We start from the raw sequence: 23,348 nt of genomic DNA on the forward strand, positions 1-23,348 counted from the left end.
GGGGTTAGAGGAACTCCCAGTATTTCCTTTGAGCAAGAAAACATCAGTGCATCCTGTTTTTTTTGGAAAGCCTGATGTATAAGTGATTGACCTGTGGGTATCCACATCTCCCCCTCTGCCACGCATCTACCACGTCTCTAACTGACTTTGCACTTAGGTTTGAAGGGCACTCTGTTTGCCTAATTCACGCTCTCTCGACTTCCCCATCGTTACTTCTTTTTCTTGCCTTTTCTTAGCCTGATCGGTGGAGCTAGAGTAAAAGTAAAATAAAGAGTAACAAAAATAAAAAAAAAGGAGAAAAATTAGCGATTGGAATGAGCCCATAGTCTCCGATTCGACGGATGTATGGCTAGTAAACGCGTGATTAATCCTCATGAGATCAGCGGTCGGTGTGTAATAACGAAATTCTCAACAGGTGTGTTTTCATTCTGCGGAGGAGGATAATGGCAGCTGCAGAGGAGATGACCTTCTCGAAAGAAGACGTATAGGGTACGCCAGCTCATAGTGACTCAATGTAGCTCGTATAATCTTTTCATTACATGGGATTAGAGTGCGCGGTAAACAGTTGATTGGGACTCACGGGGAAAACCAGGTAATCGCCGCGCGCGGTTCCGTAGAAAAGGACCAGCGAACTTTGATCTCTCTCCAAACCCGCCAACCCCCGCCGCTCTCGAACATCTTTGAGACGAGCCGACAGATGGACTGCTCTTTCCTCTGCAGCTAACAAATGCAAATATTGTGAGTGACATCTGCTGTCTTTTTTTATATTGCTTTTCGAGACAAACTACCGCGCAATGCCCGCTTTTTCTAGCGGACTCAAACAACCGGTTCATCTGTTTGCAAATACGTTCAAAGGCGGCGAGTCGCGCGGCGTGCTTCGGGTTTTTCCATTAATTGAGAAATTGATTTTCAGGCGAAGCCCCTCGCCGAGAGATTGCCGTTCAGGTATCGCTCCTTGATAGTCTTTCTCGGCCTCTCGTAAACGGACATTGGGTCCCCAGAACAACGTGCAACTAAAATCAATATTGAACTTGACAGTAACATAAACGAGGCGAACAGGGCATTCAACCCGTCAATCCTCGCCATTTCCCTGCCACTAAAGGGTACCTAGTGCTCACTGTTTGCAGACTTAACGGGCTATAACGTTACTCTCTTAGCACCGCATAAAGCCTGTTTTAATAAGTTAAACAAATAATTTCGCCAATGTCACTTATTGGCTCCTGCTAGCTTATACAGTACTTTTCATCTTAAAAAAAGAGAAGGGAAAAAAAGCAAAAAAAAAAAAAGCTTAAAAATCATTAGCATAAAAACACCGACGACTATAACAGGGTGACTTCATCCTTGAGAGGTGGGAATTTTAATGAAAATGGGTGAGTATCTGTGGCAGCAGACCGGAACGGGGGTGTCATAAATGCCCTGGATCTGAGCAGGAGAACGCAAGCCTGTCACGGTGAACCAGGCCCCTGGGTGCCAGCACTTACACCAACCACGTTTTCGTCAAATTGCTTTCAATATCGGGGGCAATTTGGACACCCTATCTGCCCCGCCTCGGCCGTAATGTACCCAGAGCCTCGTCTATTTCTGGCACGGCGCCGCTGTGTGCTCCTATACGCAGTCCTGCTGGCACACAGAAGCGGTTCTGATCGCTGTCCAAGCGAATGGGGCTCACCAAGTTTTCCGACGTTTGGGCACGCTTCACAGTAAGGTTCGGGAAATGGCATTAACTAATGTAGTTGTTGACATGAATTAATGAGCTTGCATGTTTGCGTGGGTTTCCTCCCACAGTCCAAAGACATGCAGGTTAGGCTGATTGGAGAGTCTAAATTGCCTGTGGGTATGAGGTAATGGTGTGTGTGCCCTGCGATGGACTGGCGACCTGTCCAGGGTGTATTCCTACCTTTCGCCCAATGTATGCTGGGATAGGCTCCAGCCCCCTGCGACCCTGTTCAGGATAAGCAGGTTAGAATAATGAGTGAATTAATGACTTTTTCAATTCCAATATGAATTGGCAATAACTATTGAAGTTGTTAGCATGAACAAATGATGCATATATATAATAAATACAACAGAGCTGTACAGATGAACTTCTCGGTACTAGTTAACAACTACATTAGTTCATGCCAATTCATGTAAAGTGTTCCTGTATGTTCTTATGACGAGATCAATAGATAAATATGAAGATATAATATGAAGAGAGCATGGCTCTGCATTCATCTATACCTTCCCTTCACCCAGGAGTCAGGGCACAAATCACTATTTACTTGAGAGAAAAGAAAACCAGGGCTGGATTTGGGTTTGAGGGCCAGAATTGATGATCTCAATCTATAGACTAGAGCAGGGATAATCAAAAAAAAAAAAAATCTGGCCCCCTAATTACCATCCTGTTGGCAATTACTGCTACTGATTGGCCGGGCTGTCTTCACACCTGCCTCCCAGGTAAACGGAGGATGGGAGACCAGCGGTTTGAGGAATATCGGACTTGGAAGGAATCCAGGATATTGTGCGGCACTGCGACAAGCCTTGGTTCGAATGCCCTGAGGGTGTCTGGCTCCACGGCAGGAATATAAAAACTCTGCCGCAGTGCTGCATTGTGATCTGTGTGTATTAACTCAGCTACCAGAACAGCGAGTGGTGCAATGGTGTGAATGTATTTTGGCCGTGCTGCATAAAAGTAGCTTTTACGAAGAAAAACGCAAATGAGATGTTCGGCTTTGTAGCCTATTTGACATTAAAAGAACGCGGTGCCTTGAAGACGGTTGTTCTGAACACGCACTGCTTGCATAACAATGGTACCTCTGTTTATTGCGATCAGCCAGAACCTCGTAGTAAAATAATGATCTACAGAGAATGAAAGTAATTAAATTTTTTTTTTTTTTTAATAAAATGTACTACAACGCAATAACGAGCATAATCTTTGTTTTAAGTTTCTTACCAAGGTTGGAGTCGATTCAATTTCTTCTCTGCCAATTCTAATTCAATTCAACAAGTGAGAAATGCCCAGATTTCTTCTGTGGGGTCTTTTCAAAGAATTTCTATGAATTTCAGTTCCTTTTTTGGGTTTAATTTGTGGTTTTGGCACAGAAGCACAGTTTGAAAACATCTGAGCACATAGCTACCGGAAATGTTGGACACAATTCAATTCTGGCTTCTACGCACGGGGAGAGAGAGGATCTTCCGTTACAGGTTCAGGAAGTAAAATTCGACTCCAGTATTTTTGTTTAATTAGCACAATTGCAGGAAAAAACCCCACAAAGCAGGACATTTACTTTCTGACCCCTGGACCTTCCACCTCTGTCTGAGGTTCTGCCCTTTTTACCTGTCAATCTGTCTGGGGCGGTCTGTAGCGTAGTGGTTAAGGTAAATGACTGGGACACACAAGGCCGGTGGTTCGATCCCCGGTGTAGCCACAATAAGATCCACACAGCCGTTGGGCCCTTGAGCAAGGGCCCTTAACCCCGCATTGCTCCAGGGGAGGATTGTCTCCTGCTTAGTCTAATCAACTGTACGTCGCTCTGGATAAGAGCGTCTGCCAAATGCCAATAATGTAATGTAAAAATGTAATGTCTGTGAAATTTAACTGCTGGTGTTTTTTCCCCCCATCATCATCGTCGTCATCATTAAAAAGAGTACGCTACGAAAAGAGACGCCCCTCGCCAAAGACGACAGCTATCCCAGTTTTCAGTTAAATTCGCACCGCGAGTGCACCGGGTTAGAAGGTGAGTTCAGGGCCATGTTAGCTTTCTAGCGAGAATCAAGGTGCTATGGACGGTGGCATCCAGCTTTAAAAACGCAGTACCCAAGGCTGCCATACTGAAAGGATGATGCAAAAAATACAAATTTCTTCACAGCATTAAGAGAGTTGACGGGGTTTTCTGATTTTCTTTGGCAACTGGAACTTCCATTTCTAACCGCAATTACATATTCGTTGCTACACCCTTATGCCGTCCTCCTTCATTTACATACGCGAGACTTAAAGGTGGAATAGGTAAGATTTTTGTGTTAAAACATTGTTACAAGACCATTGTAAATCACTTCCTATCATTGAAAAATGCTCACTGACACGTTGACTCACCCGCCTGTGTTTATAGTCCATAAATTCGGGTTTTGAAGTGTACATTTGTCTAGCGTCACTCCGTATCAAAACATTGTACAGCTGTACAACATGCAAGCTCATTGGTTGAAAATTGAAAACTGCCACCGCCCATTGGTGTGGGCTTACCCGATTGTTCGTGTAGCTGCCCAAATTTCACTCCAGACAAGCGATCATTAAATCAATACCAGTTTGTTATCGGTAGCAACAAGCAAATTAGCTGTAGTTAGCTTGACGAATTTACAAATATCCACTTACGATAAAATATAGGCAATAGGACCATAGTTGCGATTGCACAAGCATTGTACTTCAGGTGGATATTTGTACATTTGGGAAGCTAACTTGTAATAGCTCATTTGCTCATTGTTACTGATAGCGAACTGGTCTTGTTTTCTAACTAGATAAGCAGTGGTACACAGAGTTTCAGTGATCGCTTGTCTGGAGTGCGATTTGGGCAGCTATGCGTTCCTTTTATCTCTTTACGTGTTCAATCATGCGTGTTTACCTAAACCTTTATTTGTCTCAAACTCTAAGTTGCAGTTGCATCGTTTGTGGTACACTATCCTATCTTCGTTATATAACCACTTAGTTCCATAGCCAAATAAGTTGTGTGCTCATATTATAGTTGGTTAGCTAAAGTGAAAACTTCAAAAAGACAAAACGTATAAATAGTGTTGTGCAGCACACTAAAGTGAAGATTTCATAAATTCACCTGTTCGGCAAACATTTTCTTACTAGAACCCTACGAAAAGACAGCAGCCTCTGTCGCGTTTGTCACTGTTTACTTTCCAAAACGGTGCATGTTGTGGTTTGAGGGTGTTTGTTGCTGCAATTCCTCTCTCGACTGTTAGGAGTCCGAAATTACCTATTGTACGTTTAAATTAGTTACCAACCTAAGGACAGGGCTAATTGCCTCCATTTCCTCCAAACTCCCAGGAATGTAAGCTACGATAGAATTCCTTCCATCACAACGCGAATATGAAATCTTCCATCCCTTTGTGTGAACTTGAGATTACTTATTTAATAAAAACAAAATAATTTAAAAAAGGAAAAATACACAAAAGAATGCTGCTATCATAAAAATGACATGCAATTTCAGTACTCTGTGCTTCAGAGCAATGTGATCACTGAGCTGAAGTTTTGCTTTTTTAAGGGTATATTCAATTCTCCAGGTTCCCCCTTAAGGCCCTATTGTGTACTGCGGATCATCGCAGCACAGGAGAATGTAAATGGTAAATGGTTGGCATTTATATAGCGCCTTTATCCAAAGCGCTGTACAATTGATGCTTCTCATTCACCCATTCATACACACACTCACACACCGATGACGATTGGCTGCCATGCAAGGCACCGACCAGCTCGTCAGGAGCATTTGGGGGTTAGGTGTCTTGCTCAGGGACACTTCGACACAGCCCAGGGCGGGGGATCGAACCAGCAACCCTCCGACTGCCAGACGACTGCTCTGACTGCCTGAGCCATGTCGCCCCTATTACGTCCCCCTATTAATGTCCCATTATTACGAGTAACGGTGCTTGTTATGGAAGGCAGGCCCTTTTAAATATTAAAAAAATAAAATTAATAATGTAGTAAATGCCAACTACTGCATGGAGCTTTTTATGTATTGTGGCGCCCCGTGGGGAGAGAGAGGCAGAGAGAGCAAGAGTAGTTCCTCAACGGGCAGTTTAATGAGGTTCTGGTGTGCCTTCAGGGCACTTTCACAACGTCCCAAACAAAAACTTCCTTTCTCACAAAAACGGAAAAAAAAGTCACCGGCCAAAAAATTAGGTTTCCCGGTCCGTCGGCGGTTCTGGGGGGGGGGTCCGTGCCGGCCGCGCCTTTTGGTAGGGCCTCCGAAGACCCGCTTCCACCGTGGTGTCGTTAGTTGCTTTCCCGTGGCTGTTTCCTCCTCACTGGGCTTCGCCTCCGTTTCCCTCCGTACTCAGCCCCGCTCTGTGGTTGCGCCTCGCCTTTTGTACGGCTCCGCTCTCTCTCGGAGTCGGTCCGGCTGCGCCTGTCCAATGAGAAGGGTTAATTGTCTCTTCCTCACATTCCCCACGCGTCTTTCCCCGTGTCGCTGGCCATGGTTCTGACTCTCCTCGCCGGCTCTCGCTCCGGTGCGGCTCTGTTAGATACGACCTGGGGAAATACACGTGGTTAATCACTTTTCCTAGCAGAAGCCGCCGGCGCACGGGCCGTTCCACACCAGTGGTGTACCGATTTCCGATCGGGCCACCACATTTCCTCCCCCTCAGCTCCACGCCCTCGGCGGGAGCGTCACCAAAGAGGCCCTCGTTCATCCGGGACAGGGCATCCGCGTTCCCTTGGAGTCTCCCGGCTCGGTGTTCCACCGTGAATTTAAAACTTTGTAGTTCTAAAAACCATCGGGTCACCCGGGCGTTAGTGTCCTTACACCGATACATCCATTGCAATGGGGCATGGTCAGTTATAAGGATAAATTCCCTTCCTACCAGATAGTATTTGAGCTTCCCAACTGCCCACCTTATGGCCAGGCACTCCTTCTCCACCGTGCTATAATTCCTCTCATGCTTCAGCAATTTCCGGCTGATATAGGTGATCGGGTGCTCGGTGGCGTCCTGGATCTGGGATAGGACCGCACCAAGTCCGGTTTCAGAGGCGTCGGTCTGCAAAACAAACTTTTGGGAGAAGTTAGGGGTGGTCAGTACTGGTTCATTCCCCAGGGCGGCCCTCAGGTCTAGGAAGGCGCGGTCGGCGGCTTCGGTCCATATCACCGTGTGCCGGTGGTCTTTCTTGGTCAGCTCGTGCAAGGGGGCCGCTCTGGTGGCAAAGTCCGGTATAAACTGCCTATAGTACCCCACTAGGCCCAGGAATGTGCGCACTTGCCTTTTGGTGGTGGGTCGTGGCCAGTTGGTGATCCCGTCCACCTTTTGACTCTGGGGTCGGACGCACCCTCGTCCCACGGTGTGGCCCAGGTAGTCGGCCTCCTCCAGGCCCAGGCGACACTTAGCCGGGTTAGCTGTCAGGCCGGCTTCCCGGAGCGCCCCGAGCACCGCCTCCAGCCTCCTGAGGTGGCTTTCCCAATCAGCGCTGTGAATGACGATATCGTCGAGGTAGGCAGCAGCATACTCCCTGTGGGGCCTCAGCAGGTTGTCCATGAGCCTCTGGAAGGTGGCGGGGGCTCCATGCACTCCGAAGGGTAAGACGCGGTACTGGAACAGGCCATCTGGGGTGGCGAAAGCCGTCTTCTCCCTCGCCTGGGGGGTCAGCGGTACCTGCCAGTACCCCCGGGTGAGGTCCAGGGTGCTGAGGTAGCGAGCGGGTCCCAGCCGCTCGATCAGCTCGTCCACCCGGGGCATGGGGTAGGCGTCGTACCGGGAGATTTCGTTCAACCTCCGGAAGTCGTTGCAGAACCTCCAACTGCCGTCCGGTTTTGGGACCAACACTATCGGGCTGGACCAGGCGCTTTGGGATTCTTCTATGACCCCCAGGTCCAGCATCCTCGCCACCTCCTCCCGGATGGTCTGCCTTCTCGCCTCCGGGATCCGGTAGGGCCGCAGTCGAACCCTCCTTCCTGGCTCCGTGACGATGTCGTGGTGGACCTTGGTAGTCCGGCCCGGGAGGTGGGAGAGCACATCCCGGTGTTGACTCACCAGCTCGCGGAGGTCTTGGCGCTGCCGGTCGGTCAGCAGGTCTCCAGTGGCCACTTCTGGTGTTCCGGTGGCGCCGCCTGTGGTTAAGCAGAGGGGAGCAGGGTCGTGCACGGGTTCGTGCCACCTCTTTAGCAGGTTAATGTGGTACTTCTGGAGCTGGTGTCTCCGGCCCACCTGTCTTACCATGTAGTTCACTGGCCCAACCTTGGCTACTACTTCATAGGGCCCATGCCATTTGGCCAGAAATTTGCACTCATTGGTGGGGATCAGCACCATGACTTTATCCCCCGGCTGAAATTCTCTCACCTGGGCTGTTCGGTTGTACAGTCTAGCCTGCTCCTTCTGGGCCTGCTGCATGTGCTCCCGGACCATGGGCCAGATTTTTGCCATCCGCTGGTCCATAGCTTCCACATGTTCCAGGAGGGTGCGTTGTCGGGACGGCTGCTGCTCCCAGGCCTCCTTCGCGAGGTCCAGTAGCCCTCGGGGACGTCTCCCATACAGCAACTCGAAGGGTGCGTACCCCGTGGATGCCTGTGGGACCTCACGTATCGAAAATAATAGGTACGGTAATAAATGATCCCAGTCCTTACCGTCCGTTGTGATCATTTTCCTCAGCATTGACTTGAGGGTTTTGTTAAACCGCTCTACCAGCCCGTCGGTCTGGGGGTGGTAGACGGACGTCCTCACTTGTTGGACCCGGAGTAGGCGGCACATCTCCCTCATCACGCCCGACATGAAACAGGTCCCCTGGTCTGTCAGGACCTCTTCCGCAATCCCCACCCGGCTGAAGAGGAGGAACAGCTCCCTCGCGATGCTCTTCCCCGTCGCGGCCCGTAAGGGTACGGCCTCCGGGTAACGGGTGGCGTAATCAACGATTACCAGGATGTAGCGGTGACCCCGGCTGGACTTGGGCAGGGGTCCCACTATGTCCATAGCAATTCGGCGGAAGGGCACATCTATAATGGGGAGAGGGATTAAGGGATTGCGATACGTCACCCGGGGGCTGTGCAGTTGACACTCCGCACACTGTCGGCAGTAGTCCTCCACTGCCCGTTTGATGCCAGGCCAGTAAAAGCGAGATAGGATCCGCTCATACGTCTTCTCCCTTCCCAGGTGGGCCCCCAACAGGTGGGTGTGGGCGAGGTAGAGCACCTTGGAGGTGTGGCTCCGGGGTACCAGAAGTTGGTCCAGCTCTCCCGGGTCCCTGTTGCAGGTCCGATACAGCAGGTTATTCTGGACTTTAAAATACGGGTAGGCCGGTCTACTCACCCCGCCTTGTGGGACGCCCTCAATGTAAGCAGCGGCCCTCCAGGCCTGGGCGAGGAGGGGATCTTGCAGCTGGGCGGAGCCGAAGTCCGTTGGGGCCCTCTCTAGTTCGGGTTGAAACTCCGAAAACCCCCCCGCGCTACCCCCTTCCGCCTCCAGGGGTGGTGGTGGGTCCGGTCGCTCCGGGGCTGTATCCGTGCTCTCGGTAGGGGGTTGCGTGGTCGGTCCCCTCCCCCCTTGGGGCGAGATCTCCTCCTCCTCACTATCCCCGGCAGGGGCCACCCAAACCGGGTGGGGTTCCCGGTGGCCCTTCCGGCGGGGTCGGGGTGTGTGACTTGGCCTCTCCGAGGTCGCCCTCTCACTCCAGTAGCTGAGAAAGAGGGGGCAGTCTCTTCCCAGCAGCACCTCCACTGGGAGGCTCTCGACTACCCCCACCCTTCCCGTGAATTGACCTCTAGGGGTGATGATGGTTACCTCGGCGGTGGGGTAGCTTCGTACGTCGCCGTGGATGCAGGTGACGGCGATGTCCTCTCCCCGTCTCCCCCCTGCTAGGGTTGGTCTCACCAGGGTAATAGCACTCCCCGAGTCCAGCAAGGCCTCCGCGTCTTGACCCCCGATCCGGACGGGTAGCCTAGGGGCGGCAGTGCCCTTGTGGGCCCAGCACGTGGTGAGGTAGTGGCAGGGTCGGCCCGTCTCAGGTGCAGTGGCCATGGACTCCTCCCTCCCTGGGCAATCCCGGCTCAGGTGGCCCTCCCGGCCACAGGCGAAGCACCGTCTGGTCTCTCTCCGGCGGAGTCCCTCGTCCCTGTCGTCCGCTCTCCACCGTGGCCTGGTTGGTGGCTCCAGTCGGACCGCGCTTGGGGTTCTTCGGGGGCTTTCCGTTTTGGTTCCCCGGACCATCTCTTGGGCCACCTGGTGGTTCTCCAGGAGGTTGACCAGGGCATCAATGGAGCGGGGCCCCTGCTGGGCCACATATTTCTTGACGTCCGGGGCCAGGGCTCGGACACAGCGATCCAACACCACCCGGTCGAGCAGGGGCGGCCCGTCGCCCTCGACTAGCCAACTTTTGGTTAGCCTCCCCAGGCTCATCACCTGTCCTCGCGCCGGGAGGGCGGGGTCATAGGCCCACTGGTGGAACCGCTGTGCCCTGGCGGGGAGGCTGTAGCCATACTGGGCTAAGATGGTGGCCTTGAGGGTGGGGTAGTCGTGGGCTTCGGCCGGAGGCAGTCCCCGGTACGCCTTCTGGGCCTCCCCGCTGAGGAATGGGGCCAGGAGGGAGCCCCAGGCGCCTTGAGGCCACTTCTCCAGGTAAGCCGCCCGTTCGAAGGTCTCGAGGTAGGCCTCAATTTCATCGTCCGGGGTCTGCTTCAGCAGTACGTCTTTGGGTGTCCGGTGGCTTGTCGCCGGGCTGGACTTTTGGCACAGTTCCGCCACGGCTTTCTGCAGGGCGCCTTGTGACCGCAGTAGAGCGTTGATGGCGTCCTCCATTTTTTTTTTATTTTTTTTATTTTTTTTTTTTAATTGCTCTCTCTCTCTATAGCTGGGGTCTCTATGCCTGCATTCTCCACCATATGTGGCGCCCCGTGGGGAGAGAGAGGCAGAGAGAGCAAGAGTAGTTCCTCAACGGGCAGTTTAATGAGGTTCTGGTGTGCCTTCAGGGCACTTTCACAACGTCCCAAACAAAAACTTCCTTTCTCACAAAAACGGAAAAAAAAGTCACCGGCCAAAAAATTAGGTTTCCCGGTCCGTCGGCGGTTCTGGGGGGGGGGGTCCGTGCCGGCCGCGCCTTTTGGTAGGGCCTCCGAAGACCCGCTTCCACCGTGGTGTCGTTAGTTGCTTTCCCGTGGCTGTTTCCTCCTCACTGGGCTTCGCCTCCGTTTCCCTCCGTACTCAGCCCCGCTCTGTGGTTGCGCCTCGCCTTTTGTACGGCTCCGCTCTCTCTCGGAGTCGGTCCGGCTGCGCCTGTCCAATGAGAAGGGTTAATTGTCTCTTCCTCACATTCCCCACGCGTCTTTCCCCGTGTCGCTGGCCATGGTTCTGACTCTCCTCGCCGGCTCTCGCTCCGGTGCGGCTCTGTTAGATACGACCTGGGGAAATACACGTGGTTAATCACTTTTCCTAGCAGAAGCCGCCGGCGCACGGGCCGTTCCACACCAGTGGTGTACCGATTTCCGATCGGGCCACCACAGTATTTATTTATTTATTTATCCAAAGCACCTCAAGTAGGCTGCTCAATGAAACCGCATTGCGGGTCTGTACTGTAAAAAAAATTGCTCTCTGAATAATATCGATAGTATAAAAGCAGGAAAAGAACTACAAAAGCCTAATATTGCTGCGAGTAGAATTTTTCCTCATTCTGCAAAGCCAGAAAAAAAACAACCAATAAAACCCCAAAGACAAATGAAACTGTAAATCTCAATATATGAGACTCTGAAATATAAGTCTGAATATGAGGAGATTCGCTTTGACGCTCCAAACTTTTGATCGATGTTCCTACCTTTAAAAAGTCTTGCCAATTACATTTTGCTTATTACAAAAATTGTGAACTGCCTTTATGTCTGACTTGTAGGCCAAGTCTGAGAAGTGGGAAATCTTCAGGCAGTAACTGCTCCAAAACTTAGCCAGCCAGTGGTCTCTTTCGGTAGGGTTAGATTTGGCTGGGGAGTGCGGCTTAAAGTCTTTCAATTAAACAGGCACGTTATTGCTCTGTGAAAGGTCCGGGCTGGGCAGGGAGTGGGTGTAGAATCTGCCCTGAATGTGCCCCTGCAGTGCCCGCCCGCTTGTGGGAAACCAGGGCAAGGCAGATGGTAGCAGAACCCTTGCAGCGCTGCAAAGCCAGTGACTCAAAACAGTTTGAAACGGTTAGGAGAGTTTAAGGAAACGCTCCAGCCAGGCCTGGACAGAGGAGAGAATTGCACGTCAGTGTTCTAGAACTCCACGGCTTTCAGTCGCCGGCAGTGATTGTGACATCAGCGTTAGAATGTTCAGATAAAGAACGCCCCGATCGCGTATTTGCGATCGGATGCCTTTGCTGTGAAGAACCAGGGTTTTATTAACCAAAAACTGAAACCAACAGGACATATTCATGTTTTATTATTTTAACTGAATCACCCCCACCCCACCCCCAAAGCTTTATCTTTTTCATCATCCTCCTCATCACTTTACAGTGACTGGGGGATGCTCACCCCATTGACGCCGGGCGGCCATTTTGTACCAAAACAATCATCACTGAAGCGATGAAACTGCAGGGCAATTCGCTTGCCAACACGGAGGAGACGGGTAATGATCAGCCTAACCTGCATGTCTTTGGACTGTGGGAGGAAACCGGAGTACCCGGAGGAAACCCACGCAAACACGGTGAGATCATGCAGACTCCGCACAGAGAGGCCCCGGCCGACGGGGATTCGAACCCAGGACCTCCTTGCTGTGAGGCTACCCACTGCACCATCCGTCTCACCCGAACATTCTAACTGCGGGGCCATAATCAGGACTGAAAAACATTCCTAAAAGCCAACTCTTCAAAGGGTTAACGGAGCACTAACTAAGCCCAACTGTGCCTGGCTGCAGAAGAAGGTCATGTGGTTCATTATTAGTCTCTTGAGCAAGCCAGCAGTTCCCTCGCCTCAGCTCACCATCAGAAATGCTCCTAATATTAAGAAAGACTGCCCGCTAAGTACTGCAAGAATAGAGATGCCATTTCCCCTGTTTCTCCCGTCACGTTGATTGCTTTTGAAAAAATGTTTGTGTTCTGAGAGAGTACATCAATTTGAGAGGCAACATGTCTGGCTATTTATAAAATGCTGAGGAGAGAAGACCGTAATAAGGATCAGGGTGCCTGGAAAATATTGAAAAGTTTTCACATTCATTATTTTGTCAGCGTTCACATTCATAGATGTCCAGATTTTGGCCCACCTGATACTCCGATATGAAAGAATAATAAAGCAGAAATGAATTCGGAAAGAACGGACGCAAATTTGAGATGGCTCCTAACAGCGTTCCTCCCGCTGAACACAAATGCCACATTATTCCGTTCTGAAAAAAAAAAAAATTTATTAGAATTCATGGTCTGGAGCTATTTAGCCTGCGAGCAGACGTGAAGATTTTATAGCGCGACAATAACTTCCCGGTGCTTATTACATCCTCTCAGGATACCGCTGATTTATTTCATTCCGTGTGCAGCGGACCGCACATATTTCACACTCATTTGAATCTGATTTCTCCCTTAAAGCTCAGTTCATGTGCGCCTCGACGAACACGTGAGGTACTCTTGAGCCACGTGACATAAGGCTGTGGGACCACGTATGACCGATCACGACCGATAGCGAATGCGGTTTATGTGCTATATGCGTGTGTGTGTGTGTGTCTTCTCTCCAAATGTCTGAATGCCCAGCTGCATGTCTTGTGTGCGTGGCTGGATCTGCTGTTGCGGATTAGGGAGGTCACAGACGGGCACAAACTCGAGAGCAATGACACGACGTGCCACCCATGTCGCACCACCGATCACCGGTCATGTGCTGTTCCCACAGAGCAGGATTACGGAGTTAGCTGGATAACTGCACTGAGTAAAACCCACAAAGCAGGATTACTGAGTTAGCTGGATAACTGCACTCAGTAAAACCCACAGAGCAGGATTACTGAGTTAGCTGGATAACTGCACTGAGTAAAACCCACAGAGCAGAATTACGGAGTTGGCTGGATAACTGCACTCAGTAAAACCCACAGAGCAGGATTACGGAGTGAGCTGGATAACTGCACTCAGTAAAACCCACAGAGCAGGGTTACTGAGTTAGCTATGTAACTGCACTGAATAAAACCCACAGAGCAGGATTACGGAGTTAGCTGGATAAATGCACTCAGTAAAACCCACAAAGCAGGATTACGGAGTTAGCTGGATAACTGCACTCAGTAAAACCCACAGAGCAGGATTACTGAGTTAGCTGGGTAACTGCACTCAGTAAAACCCACAGAGCAGGATTACTGAGTTAGCTATGTAACTGCACTGAATAAAACCCACAGAGCAGGATTACGGAGTTGGCTGGATAACTGCACTCAGTAAAACCCACAAAGCAGGATTACGGAGTTAGCTGGATAACTGCACTCAGTAAAACCCACAGAGCAGGATTACTGAGTTAGCTGGGTAACTGCACTCAGTAAAACCCACAGAGCAGGATTACTGAGTTAGCTATGTAACTGCACTGAATAAAACCCACAGAGCAGGATTACTGAGTTAGCTGGATAACTGCACTGAATAAAACCCACAGAGCAGGGTTACTCAGTTAGCTGGATAACTGCACTGAGATATTTAATCTGCAACTAGATGCGTAAAAGCATGCAGACATGGTCAAGAGGTTCAGCTGTTTTTCAAACCAAATATCAGAATTTGGAAGAAATGCGATCTAAGTTACTTTGACTGTGGAACGATTGTTGGTGCCAGACAGGGTGGATTGAGCATCTCAGAAACTGCTGATTTTCATGCACAACAGTCTCTAGATTTTGCAGAGAATGATGCGAAAAACAAAAAACATCCAATGAGCCGCAGTACTGTGGGCAGAAACAACATTGTTAATGAGAGCGGTCACAGAATTAACGCAAATAACCACACATTACAACAGCGGTATGCAGAAGAGCATCTCTGAACACCCAGCACGTCAAACTTCTATGTGGGTAGGATAGCTGCAGAAGACTCATGTCTAAAAAATAAATAAATAAATAAATAAAATCAGTCTAAAATACCTAATTAAGTGCTCCCTGAGCGTTTATTTGTAAGTCGTTCCTATTGTAAATCGTTTTTACTGCAGTGAATTGCCGGTCTTTAGCGTACAATTCACCCCAGCATGCCTAGGCGTTCGGCGGGTTTTTTTCGTTCTGAGAAGCGGCACAGCAGTATTGCGTCCACCCCGAAAACGTCAGGGTTCGAATCGACGCGCTGAAACGGACCAGAAGACAAAGAGTCTTTGGGGGGGGGGGGGGGGGGGCTGGCTGATGACTCACTCGCCTTGTCTTCCCCGCGCAGTCTGTCGTGAAGCTCAAAGGATGGCGTGCTCCTCTGAGTCAACAGCCGCTTCCCCGCGCGCCCCCCGTTTAAAAAAATATTTTTGGGGCCGTTTAGCGGATGGTCCTATTGCGACCCGCTCGCAATCGAAGTCGACAAAGAGAAGGCCCCAGATTTCGTCAATCACCCACATTCCAAGTAGCGGTTTCTGCCAGGAGTACAATTGCTGGGCTGTAGCACCCTGGTGAGAGGCAATCTTTATCTCTTGAAGGGAAGGTTATATATATATATATATATATATATTTATTTTTGTTGTTTTTTTTGTTGGTTTTGATTCTTTTTGTAATGCTGTTAACAGAGGAAGAAGCACTAGGGAGCTGGATGGATCATTCTGTTAAGGCTCTGTTCCAGTGTGTGGATGGCCCCCATGGTCTGGTATCTGTTAAGGCTCTGTTCCAGTGTGTGGATGGGCCCCACAGTCTGGTATCTATTCAGACTCTGTTCCAGTGTGTGGATGGGCCCCATGGTCTGGTATCTGTTCAGGCTCTGTTCCAGTGTGTGGATGGGCCCCATGGTCTGGTATCTGTTAAGGCTCTGTTCCAGTGTGTGGATGGGCCCCATGGTCTGGTATCTGTTAAGGCTCTGTTCCAGTGTGTGGATGGGCCCCACAGTCTGGTATCTATTCAGACTCTGTTCCAGTGTGTGGATGGGCCCCATGGTCTGGTATCTATTCAGACTCTGTTCCAGTGTGTGGATGGGCCCCATGGTTTGGTATCTGCTAAGGCTCTGTTCCAGTGTGTGGATGGGCCCCACAGTCTGGTATCTGTTAAGGCACTGTTCCTGTGTGTGGATGGGCCCCATGGTCTGGTATCTGTTAAGGCTCTGTTCCAGTGTGTGGATGGGCCCCACAGTCTGGTATCTGTTAAGGCTCTGTTCCAGTGTGTGGATGGGCCCCACGGTCTGGTATCTGTTTGGGTTCTGCTCCAGTGTGTGGATGGGCCCCACAGTCTGGTATCTGTTAAGGCTCTGTTCCAGTGTGTGGATGGGCCCCATGGTCTGGTATCTGTTAAGGCTCTGTTCCAGTGTGTGGATGGGCCCCACGGTCTGGTATCTGTTTGGGCTCTGCTCCAGTGTGTGGATGGGCCCCACAGTCTGGTATCTATTCAGACTCTGTTCCAGTGTGTGGATGGGCCCCACGGTCTGGTATCTGTTTGGGCTCTGCTCCAGTGCGGGAACAGGCCCCACAACAAGCTGCGCATGGAGAGTCCGACTTCATTGAGATGATCTGCCCGCTCATCCGATCTCGACTGCAGTGTGGAGAGAAGAGGTCCCTCTGCGTCGTCACGCGTTCGGGAGTGGGCGTCCCTCCTCCCCTGCTCTCCGGCGAATCGGTGGCGTAGGCTGCGGCACAGGAGCTCGATGCGATCTGGTATTCCAAAACACAGGCGGGGGGGGGGGGGGGGGGAGCAATGAGAAAATAAGTGAACGGAGCGCCCAGGGGCGAGTCGGCACACAGGGGCGAGGTCTGTCTGGTCTGTCGTGACGCTCCCGTGGTTCTGCGCGGATTCCAGGCGTGCCGGGCTCGGCCTCAGCGATGCGAGGCGAAATCGATAGACCCTCCTCTGAACGCAGGCCAAACAAATAAACCTTGATTAAGTTTGCAAACAAATTAAATTCCCATTGAATTCCTTTTTCTTGTCCGGGGGTTTTGGCAACCCTAATAAAACGCGGACACACACAGACAGGCACTCTCACACACACACACGCACACACACACACGCGCGCACACACGCACACACAGACAGGCAGTTACACAGACATAGACACACACACACACACGCAGACGGGCAGGCAGAAACACACACACTCACAGACAGGCACTCACACACACTCACGCACACACACACACACAGACAGGCAGTCATATAGACATGGGCACACACACACACACAGACAGGCACTCACTAACACACACACACACACACAGACAGACAGTGCAGTCACACAGACATAGGCACACACACACACACACAGACAGGCAGTCATATAGACATGGGCACACACACACACAGACAGGCACTCACTAACACACACACACACACACACACACACAGACAGGCAGTCACACAGACATAGACACACACACACACACAAATTAAGCTCTGAAAGCGGGCTGAATGTTTCTGAAGTCATGTGTTTATTGAAGGACATTCACACACTTTACCTCCATTAAAGGGACTGAACTAAACCTGCAGAGAATGGGGAAAGTCAGCAGAACTCTCTGGTCCCTGTTTGTTTGTTTTTTGTTGTTATTTGTGCAATGGATTATGGCGTTGCTGCTCCAAGGCTGCTGTTATTGAGCGGGGGTGAATTCGGATTCATTTAAATAATGTTCATTTAGAGTCCAGCGCCCCGCGGGGGTGTCTGCGATGCGTGCGGGGGCCGGGCGGGGGTTTTGGGTTTTTTTTCGGGGTTTTGAGTTTTGCGACGACGGCTTACGCAATATTCGGCAATCGCAGCAGCCGGGGCAGTTCAGAAGTCAGTATCGATTTCAGATACCTGCTGAAATACGATGCTGGGGGGGGGCTTTGAGGGCTTTCAGAGAGAGCCCCAGTTTGACACTTTATAGAGGGGCTATCTGCCAGGAGGAGAGAGAGCGAGAGATTTTTAACCTTTATTACAGAGTGAGATGGAGCAGCAAAAAGGCATTTGCATTTTCATTTCAGGTTTTTTTTTTTTTTCCTCTCTCATGGAGCGGGAGGGGGCGAATCGGACCTTTGCGATGGGGGGGGGGGGGGGGGGGGGGGGGGATGCGGCATTGCCATGGAAACCACATAGCCTGGAAAACTCACGATGCGGGGTCAGTTGTTGAGGGGCGGGGGTGGGGGTTCATAATGTTGATACGAAAATGACCAAATGATCTTTCAGGCCAAAAAATGTAGTCCAGATCCTTTCTTCGGAGTCAATAAAACTGCCTACAGTAAACTAATCGTGAGTAATTTGGGTGGGAGGGATTTTAAACACGTCTCAAAAGCATATGCAACTAGATTTCAACGATCTCGCGAATACAGCAACCGCTATACTTACAGCCAAGGCTCTACCACCTTAATTTTATAAATAGGCCCACTCATCCTCGCTAAAGTACATTTGAGCTTAATGAAATTAAGATTAACTGGAGGTGCAGAAAGCATCGGACCGTTCCCAGACAGAATTCATCACGGCGAGAATGGATTATGTGTTGCCAGGAGCCCGTCTGTGAAGGAATCCACACTGATTAGCTTCTTAAAATCCGCTAATATCAGCGGACAGGACTTCGGCTTGTGTTTCATGCTCTGTGTTTTTTCGGCTTGGGTCGAGCGCAGCTGTTGACAGCGTTTACAACACGCTGCCATGACAATGAAAAAGATTTCCAGTGAGCTAACTTGTGTACATATTATTACGATTGTTTGTGGACTTATTGATGTATTGATTTCCAAATGTGGAACAGGTTCATTATTCTTATTGGCTTGTTAAGAATTGGTGTGGCCTTTGCTTTGTGCAGTTATCCGGCTAACTCGGTAATCCTGCTTTGTGAAACGGGGCCACTGATCACCTCCTTCATGCCGATGCGCAAACAAATTAGTTTCTGCCAGTCGCGTGTGTCAATGTCTTCCCACTTCTTTGCAGTTTGCTCTGTAGAGTTTTTGCTGTTTCTCGCCACTTCCTACACACAGACTCTAACACCACAGTCTGCCTGGCTGTCCGAACAATTCTGCCTTTGTGACAGTCTTCTGCAAAAAGCGCAATACAAATACAAATCGAGCTGAAGAGCAGACTGTCCTGTATGCTAATCAGACCGCATTCCGCATTCTTAATTCTTAACCTTGGAAGTTCTGTCTCTGCATCTGTTCGCATTCAAACTGTTCCGATTTGTCACATGTTATGAATATTTTATACAAATTTGTTTCAGATTTTTCCCAATTTGGAGGCGAATTGTACCCTGTTTCAATCATTACCCGTGTGCTAGATCGAAAGATCGATAGATCGGTCATTACATTTACGTATGTAGCGCTTTTCTAGACACTCGTGGGCGACTGCGTTGGACCAGTTGGACGCTTTAACCGCTGCACGTGGTGTGGCCAGAGACGATCACCCTTAGCAACGGAACCTTCAGCAGTCATTCATAACCACCTCGAGTCATTGATGCTAAAACCGGGACTGAGAAGTCGGTATTGTCACTTTTGGTGTCGAAGGCACATCACCAATCACAGAGCACATTGGTAGGAGGCGACTGAATAACCCTGATGGTTATACCTCCGACAGGCCTCCAGGGATGATGGTGTCCACCAATCATCAGCTTTGTTCCGTTTGATGTGCGCAATGTATCGTGTGATTGGTGGAGGGCTTCTCTTGCGCTTCTGTGTGACAAGTCAAGACTCCGGGGTCACATCCTAAGAGGTTCAAAAGACAGGAAGAACACTGGAGCTGTTGGTTGTCCTATCCTAAAACCACAGATTTTGGAAACTCCCTGCTGAAAAAACAAAACAGCCCAAACTAGGTTTTAAAAACAGCGGGTTGCTGGTTGACCAGTGCAGGCCATCTCTACACTCAACGTGGTTTGGCCAGCTCAAGCTGTGTTTCTGAAACAGCGGGTAACTGGTCATTTCAAGCTGGTCATCGCTGGATTTTACTGCGGGGCTATTGACAGAAATGACAGAACCGCATTCATGAATATGATTTTAAATTTCAATTTTTTTATTTTTTTGGTGAAACCATTTTGTCACCAGTGTTCACATCATCTCTATTTAGCAGACCCAGCTTTGGCAGTATCTAATGTACCTTCCACCACCCCCCACCCCCACCCCCACCACCCTCCAACACCCCCCTTTAGAATCCGGAGCCACAGATCAAAGTATATCGAAACCTGGAGGCGCAAATTGTGTAATCAAAGCGGCAGACGTTACCACGGCAACTAGCAGGGTCATCGTCTCCTGTTGGAAGAGGGAAAAAAAAAAAGGCCCAGAAACCCACCCCCACCTTCAGGGGGTAATGCACCAGTGCTCTATGTATGTTTCCCCAGGCGTGATTCATGCCAAGGCTAAGAACTTTGCAATTGGTCCAATAAACCTGGTCGTAATAGGAAGTGAAGTCTTTGGGTGGTGGAGGGTGGCTGGGGGGAGTTGATCTTGCGATCTCCCTCTCCCCTTTTTTTTTCTTGACTATGTAACATGTTTCTCAGTTGTATCTGTACCTGTGGACCCAGTTTATTTTTCACTCGCTTAATGTTCTCTATAAGTAACCATGGGCACCGACCGGAACGGACAAATTATCTAAATAATGCAACGTGTGTACTTCTGCTTATAGCCTTTCCCTATCGATGCAAACCCTAAGGCTTGTGCCGTTATAGCATGCATTCAGATCATTGGAGCATTGCCCTTTTTACGCGTTTCGTGGTTTGTGTGTGTATATTTGAAGAGATGTCACAATGCAGCTGGTGTCTTTACCAGAACCAGTGGGAGTGCGGTCTGTCTGTGTCGACAAATGTTGATTCGCTGCGAAGCCAAACGCAGACAATAACCAGTGTCTCCGTTATGTTCTGTGCTGGTAGGGTAGGTCTTTCTGTTTTTCTGTTTTTCTTTTTTACTTATGATTTGGCGATAAGAACTTTGGCCTCACCAGCTGGCACTTTTTCGCCTGCTGGCTACAGTTAGGCTTGCATAGGGTGAAGTCAGAGGAGGACCAGTGAAACCATGTGATTCCGTAGAAGAAGCATAACTAGTTGAAGGGGCGCCTGAACTCAAAATGAGAGTGCCTAGATCTGTTCAATATCTCATAAAAATAACATTTCCCATTCCCGTAAGCTAAATAAGTCACGCATAACGACATGTTTTTATTTTATTTTATCAGACTTCGTCAGTCCCGTGACACTTCAGCGAGCCGGCAAATTGCCGAATACTTGACGAAGGTGAGACGTCGTTGTGAGCCAGGAGCCGACGCGTGTTTTATTGCGAGCTAGCGATGGAGCTCGAGGTCCCATAATGTCATCATTTGAATTGTTGCTTTCTCCTCCTGAGCATACTAAATGGGGATAATCCCTCTTCAGTGGTTCATGCAAATAACCGGTTTTTGAATAATTTTCGCCACTCATAATGATGCCTCCATGGTAAATGGTAAATGGTTGGCATTTATATAGCGCCTTTATCCAAAGCGCTGTACAATTGATGTTTCTCATTCACCCATTCGTACATGCACTTACGCACCAACGGTGATTGGCTGCCATGCAAGGCACCAAGGCGTCCGTGACACTATTGTGTTTACATTCGATCTAGCAGTTTCCAGTTTGAGTCGCCAAACGACTTGATGACCTTAAGTTATTCGGCAAAAGATGTTAAAGATGGTTTTTTTTTCCACATTCATATATTTTTCTTTTCTAAAGTTAGTTATTGGGTGGTACGCATCAATGTTATTCTGTAGAGGAGGGAACATTTGATTATGGCATTTTCAGTAAAAAAGAAAAAAGGCAATAACAGGATGTTGTTTTGGAGAAGGCTGACAAAATAAAACCTGGAAAAGGAAGTGAAGACAGGGGAATGCCTTTATGACGTCAGTATGAAAGCATCCGTCATGGCGGAACACGGGTGCACAAATTGAATGAAAGACAGATGCCCAAACCCCTCGCAGTCGCCAAAAGCGATGGACTATACGCGCGATGTGCGTTGTGTTGTGTGCTCCCCCCCCCCCCCTCTTCTTCTTCTTCTTCTTCTTCTTCTAACCCCTTTCATATAAAACAACGCCGCGCTCCCTCATTTGTTTGCTAAATTTAAACCGGCGGCCCCCGATGAAAGGCGAGCGGGCGATAATTTGCGGACCCGCGTGAGTAAATAAGAGGCACGGCGCGTGCCTGCCCGCCGGCCGCCGGGGCGAGAACAGCAACAACAACAATGCGGCTTAAATGCGCCGGGTGGCTGATTGAGCGCTCGCCAGGCTTTCTGCGGACCCGGCGTCTCGAGGGGGGCGAGATGAAAGAGCGGCTCCTGTGAGTTCTGATGATTGCGCGCCGGCCTCCGAATCAAAGGCGGGGTGGCGGGGAGAGAGAGAAACACGCGTACAAATCCTACAATCAACATCAATGAGGGTTTCGGGTTTTTTTTTTTGTGTTGGCTTAACTGCGCGGATGGCTTCCCGGGGTGGGAGAAGAGTACTTTCGTCAAGAAAAAAAAAGGCGAGAAATAAAGGATAAGCAAATTGGAGTGGCGAACGTGCACGTGACACGCGCAGTTTCCATTTATAGCCTGCCCTGTTGAATAGAGAAAGTTTTGAGCGGCGAAATGTGGCTTTGACTCAACGTGTGGAGTAGTTTTGGCAAGGAGCACAAGTATATATTATGACTGTAGTTCGTGAACTGTTACTGCGCTTCTTTAAAAGATTAAATTAAATCCTCATCCACTATTTTGAGCGGCAGATGGCTCGCTTTCAGCTATAAATGTTCCTGGAATTTAGATGTTTTCTGTTTAGCCTATGCACTCGTTCGTGATCCAATAGAGGACCATTTGTATTTTTTCCAACTAACTTTTTTCTTCTGTTGCGCTGTATGAATTTTAATTAGGTGCCAATTGTGGTCTCCCAAATTATTTTCAGTCACCAGTAGTGATTGTTACATCAGCATCAGAATGTTCAACTGAGAGCATTCTAATCACATATTTGTGAAATTTTTACTAGGTTTACTAGGCACCTAGGCAGTAGAGATGCTATATCCGGGTAAAACCTGCACTACCCACACCGAGTCTGTTTGTCGAAACATCCCTCAACCTAACTTCCACCCTTCTAGACGATTCCAGCGTTTGCTTACTGGGGAATCTAAATTGTTATCCTCTAACCCAGTTGCTTTTAAAACACATTCTCTACCTCCCTGCCGCACCTTCTGTGCCACTTAACACTGCGCTGTTAGATTATATGTCAACTGCCACAGGCAGCTGTGACCTTGAAGACAGCTCCAGCTCTGCTGATTGAAGCTGCGTGTTTGCACTTAAGAACGTCACTCTGGATAAGAGCCAATTTAACCCTTTTGTAGAGTGGGTCTTTAGGAATGTTTTTTTCTTTCAACTTTTTTTCTTTTTGCTTTCAATTTTGTTATATGTGACGGCTACATCAACACTGAAGTGTTAGAATACTATTTTGGTACAATGTGACTGGGACCCGCAAGGTCGGGAGTTCAATCCCCGGTGGAGCCGCAATAAGATCCGCACAGCCGTCGGGCCCTCGAGCGAGGCCCTTAACCCTGCATTGCTCCAGGGGGAGGACTGTCTCCTGCTTAGTCTAATCAACTGTACGTCGCTCTGGATAAGAGCGTCTGCCAAATGCCATTAATGTTTAATGTAATATAAATCATAGA

General features: G+C 49.4%; 1 long non-coding RNA gene across 1 annotated transcript in view; it reads left to right on the top strand.

Annotated features, from left to right (window-relative positions):
• The first annotated feature begins 490 nt into the window (after positions 1-490).
• The window catches only part of LOC133128350 (uncharacterized), a 60,354-nt gene continuing 37,496 nt past the window's right edge, over positions 491-23,348 (top strand). Inside the window, exon 1 of the long non-coding RNA XR_009708746.1 lies at positions 491-738. This is a non-coding gene — a long non-coding RNA (uncharacterized LOC133128350). The remainder of the gene's footprint in view (positions 739-23,348) is intronic.

Source organism: Conger conger, chromosome 5 (assembly GCF_963514075.1).
Source record: "Conger conger chromosome 5, fConCon1.1, whole genome shotgun sequence".
Classification (NCBI taxonomy): domain Eukaryota; kingdom Metazoa; phylum Chordata; class Actinopteri; order Anguilliformes; family Congridae; genus Conger; species Conger conger.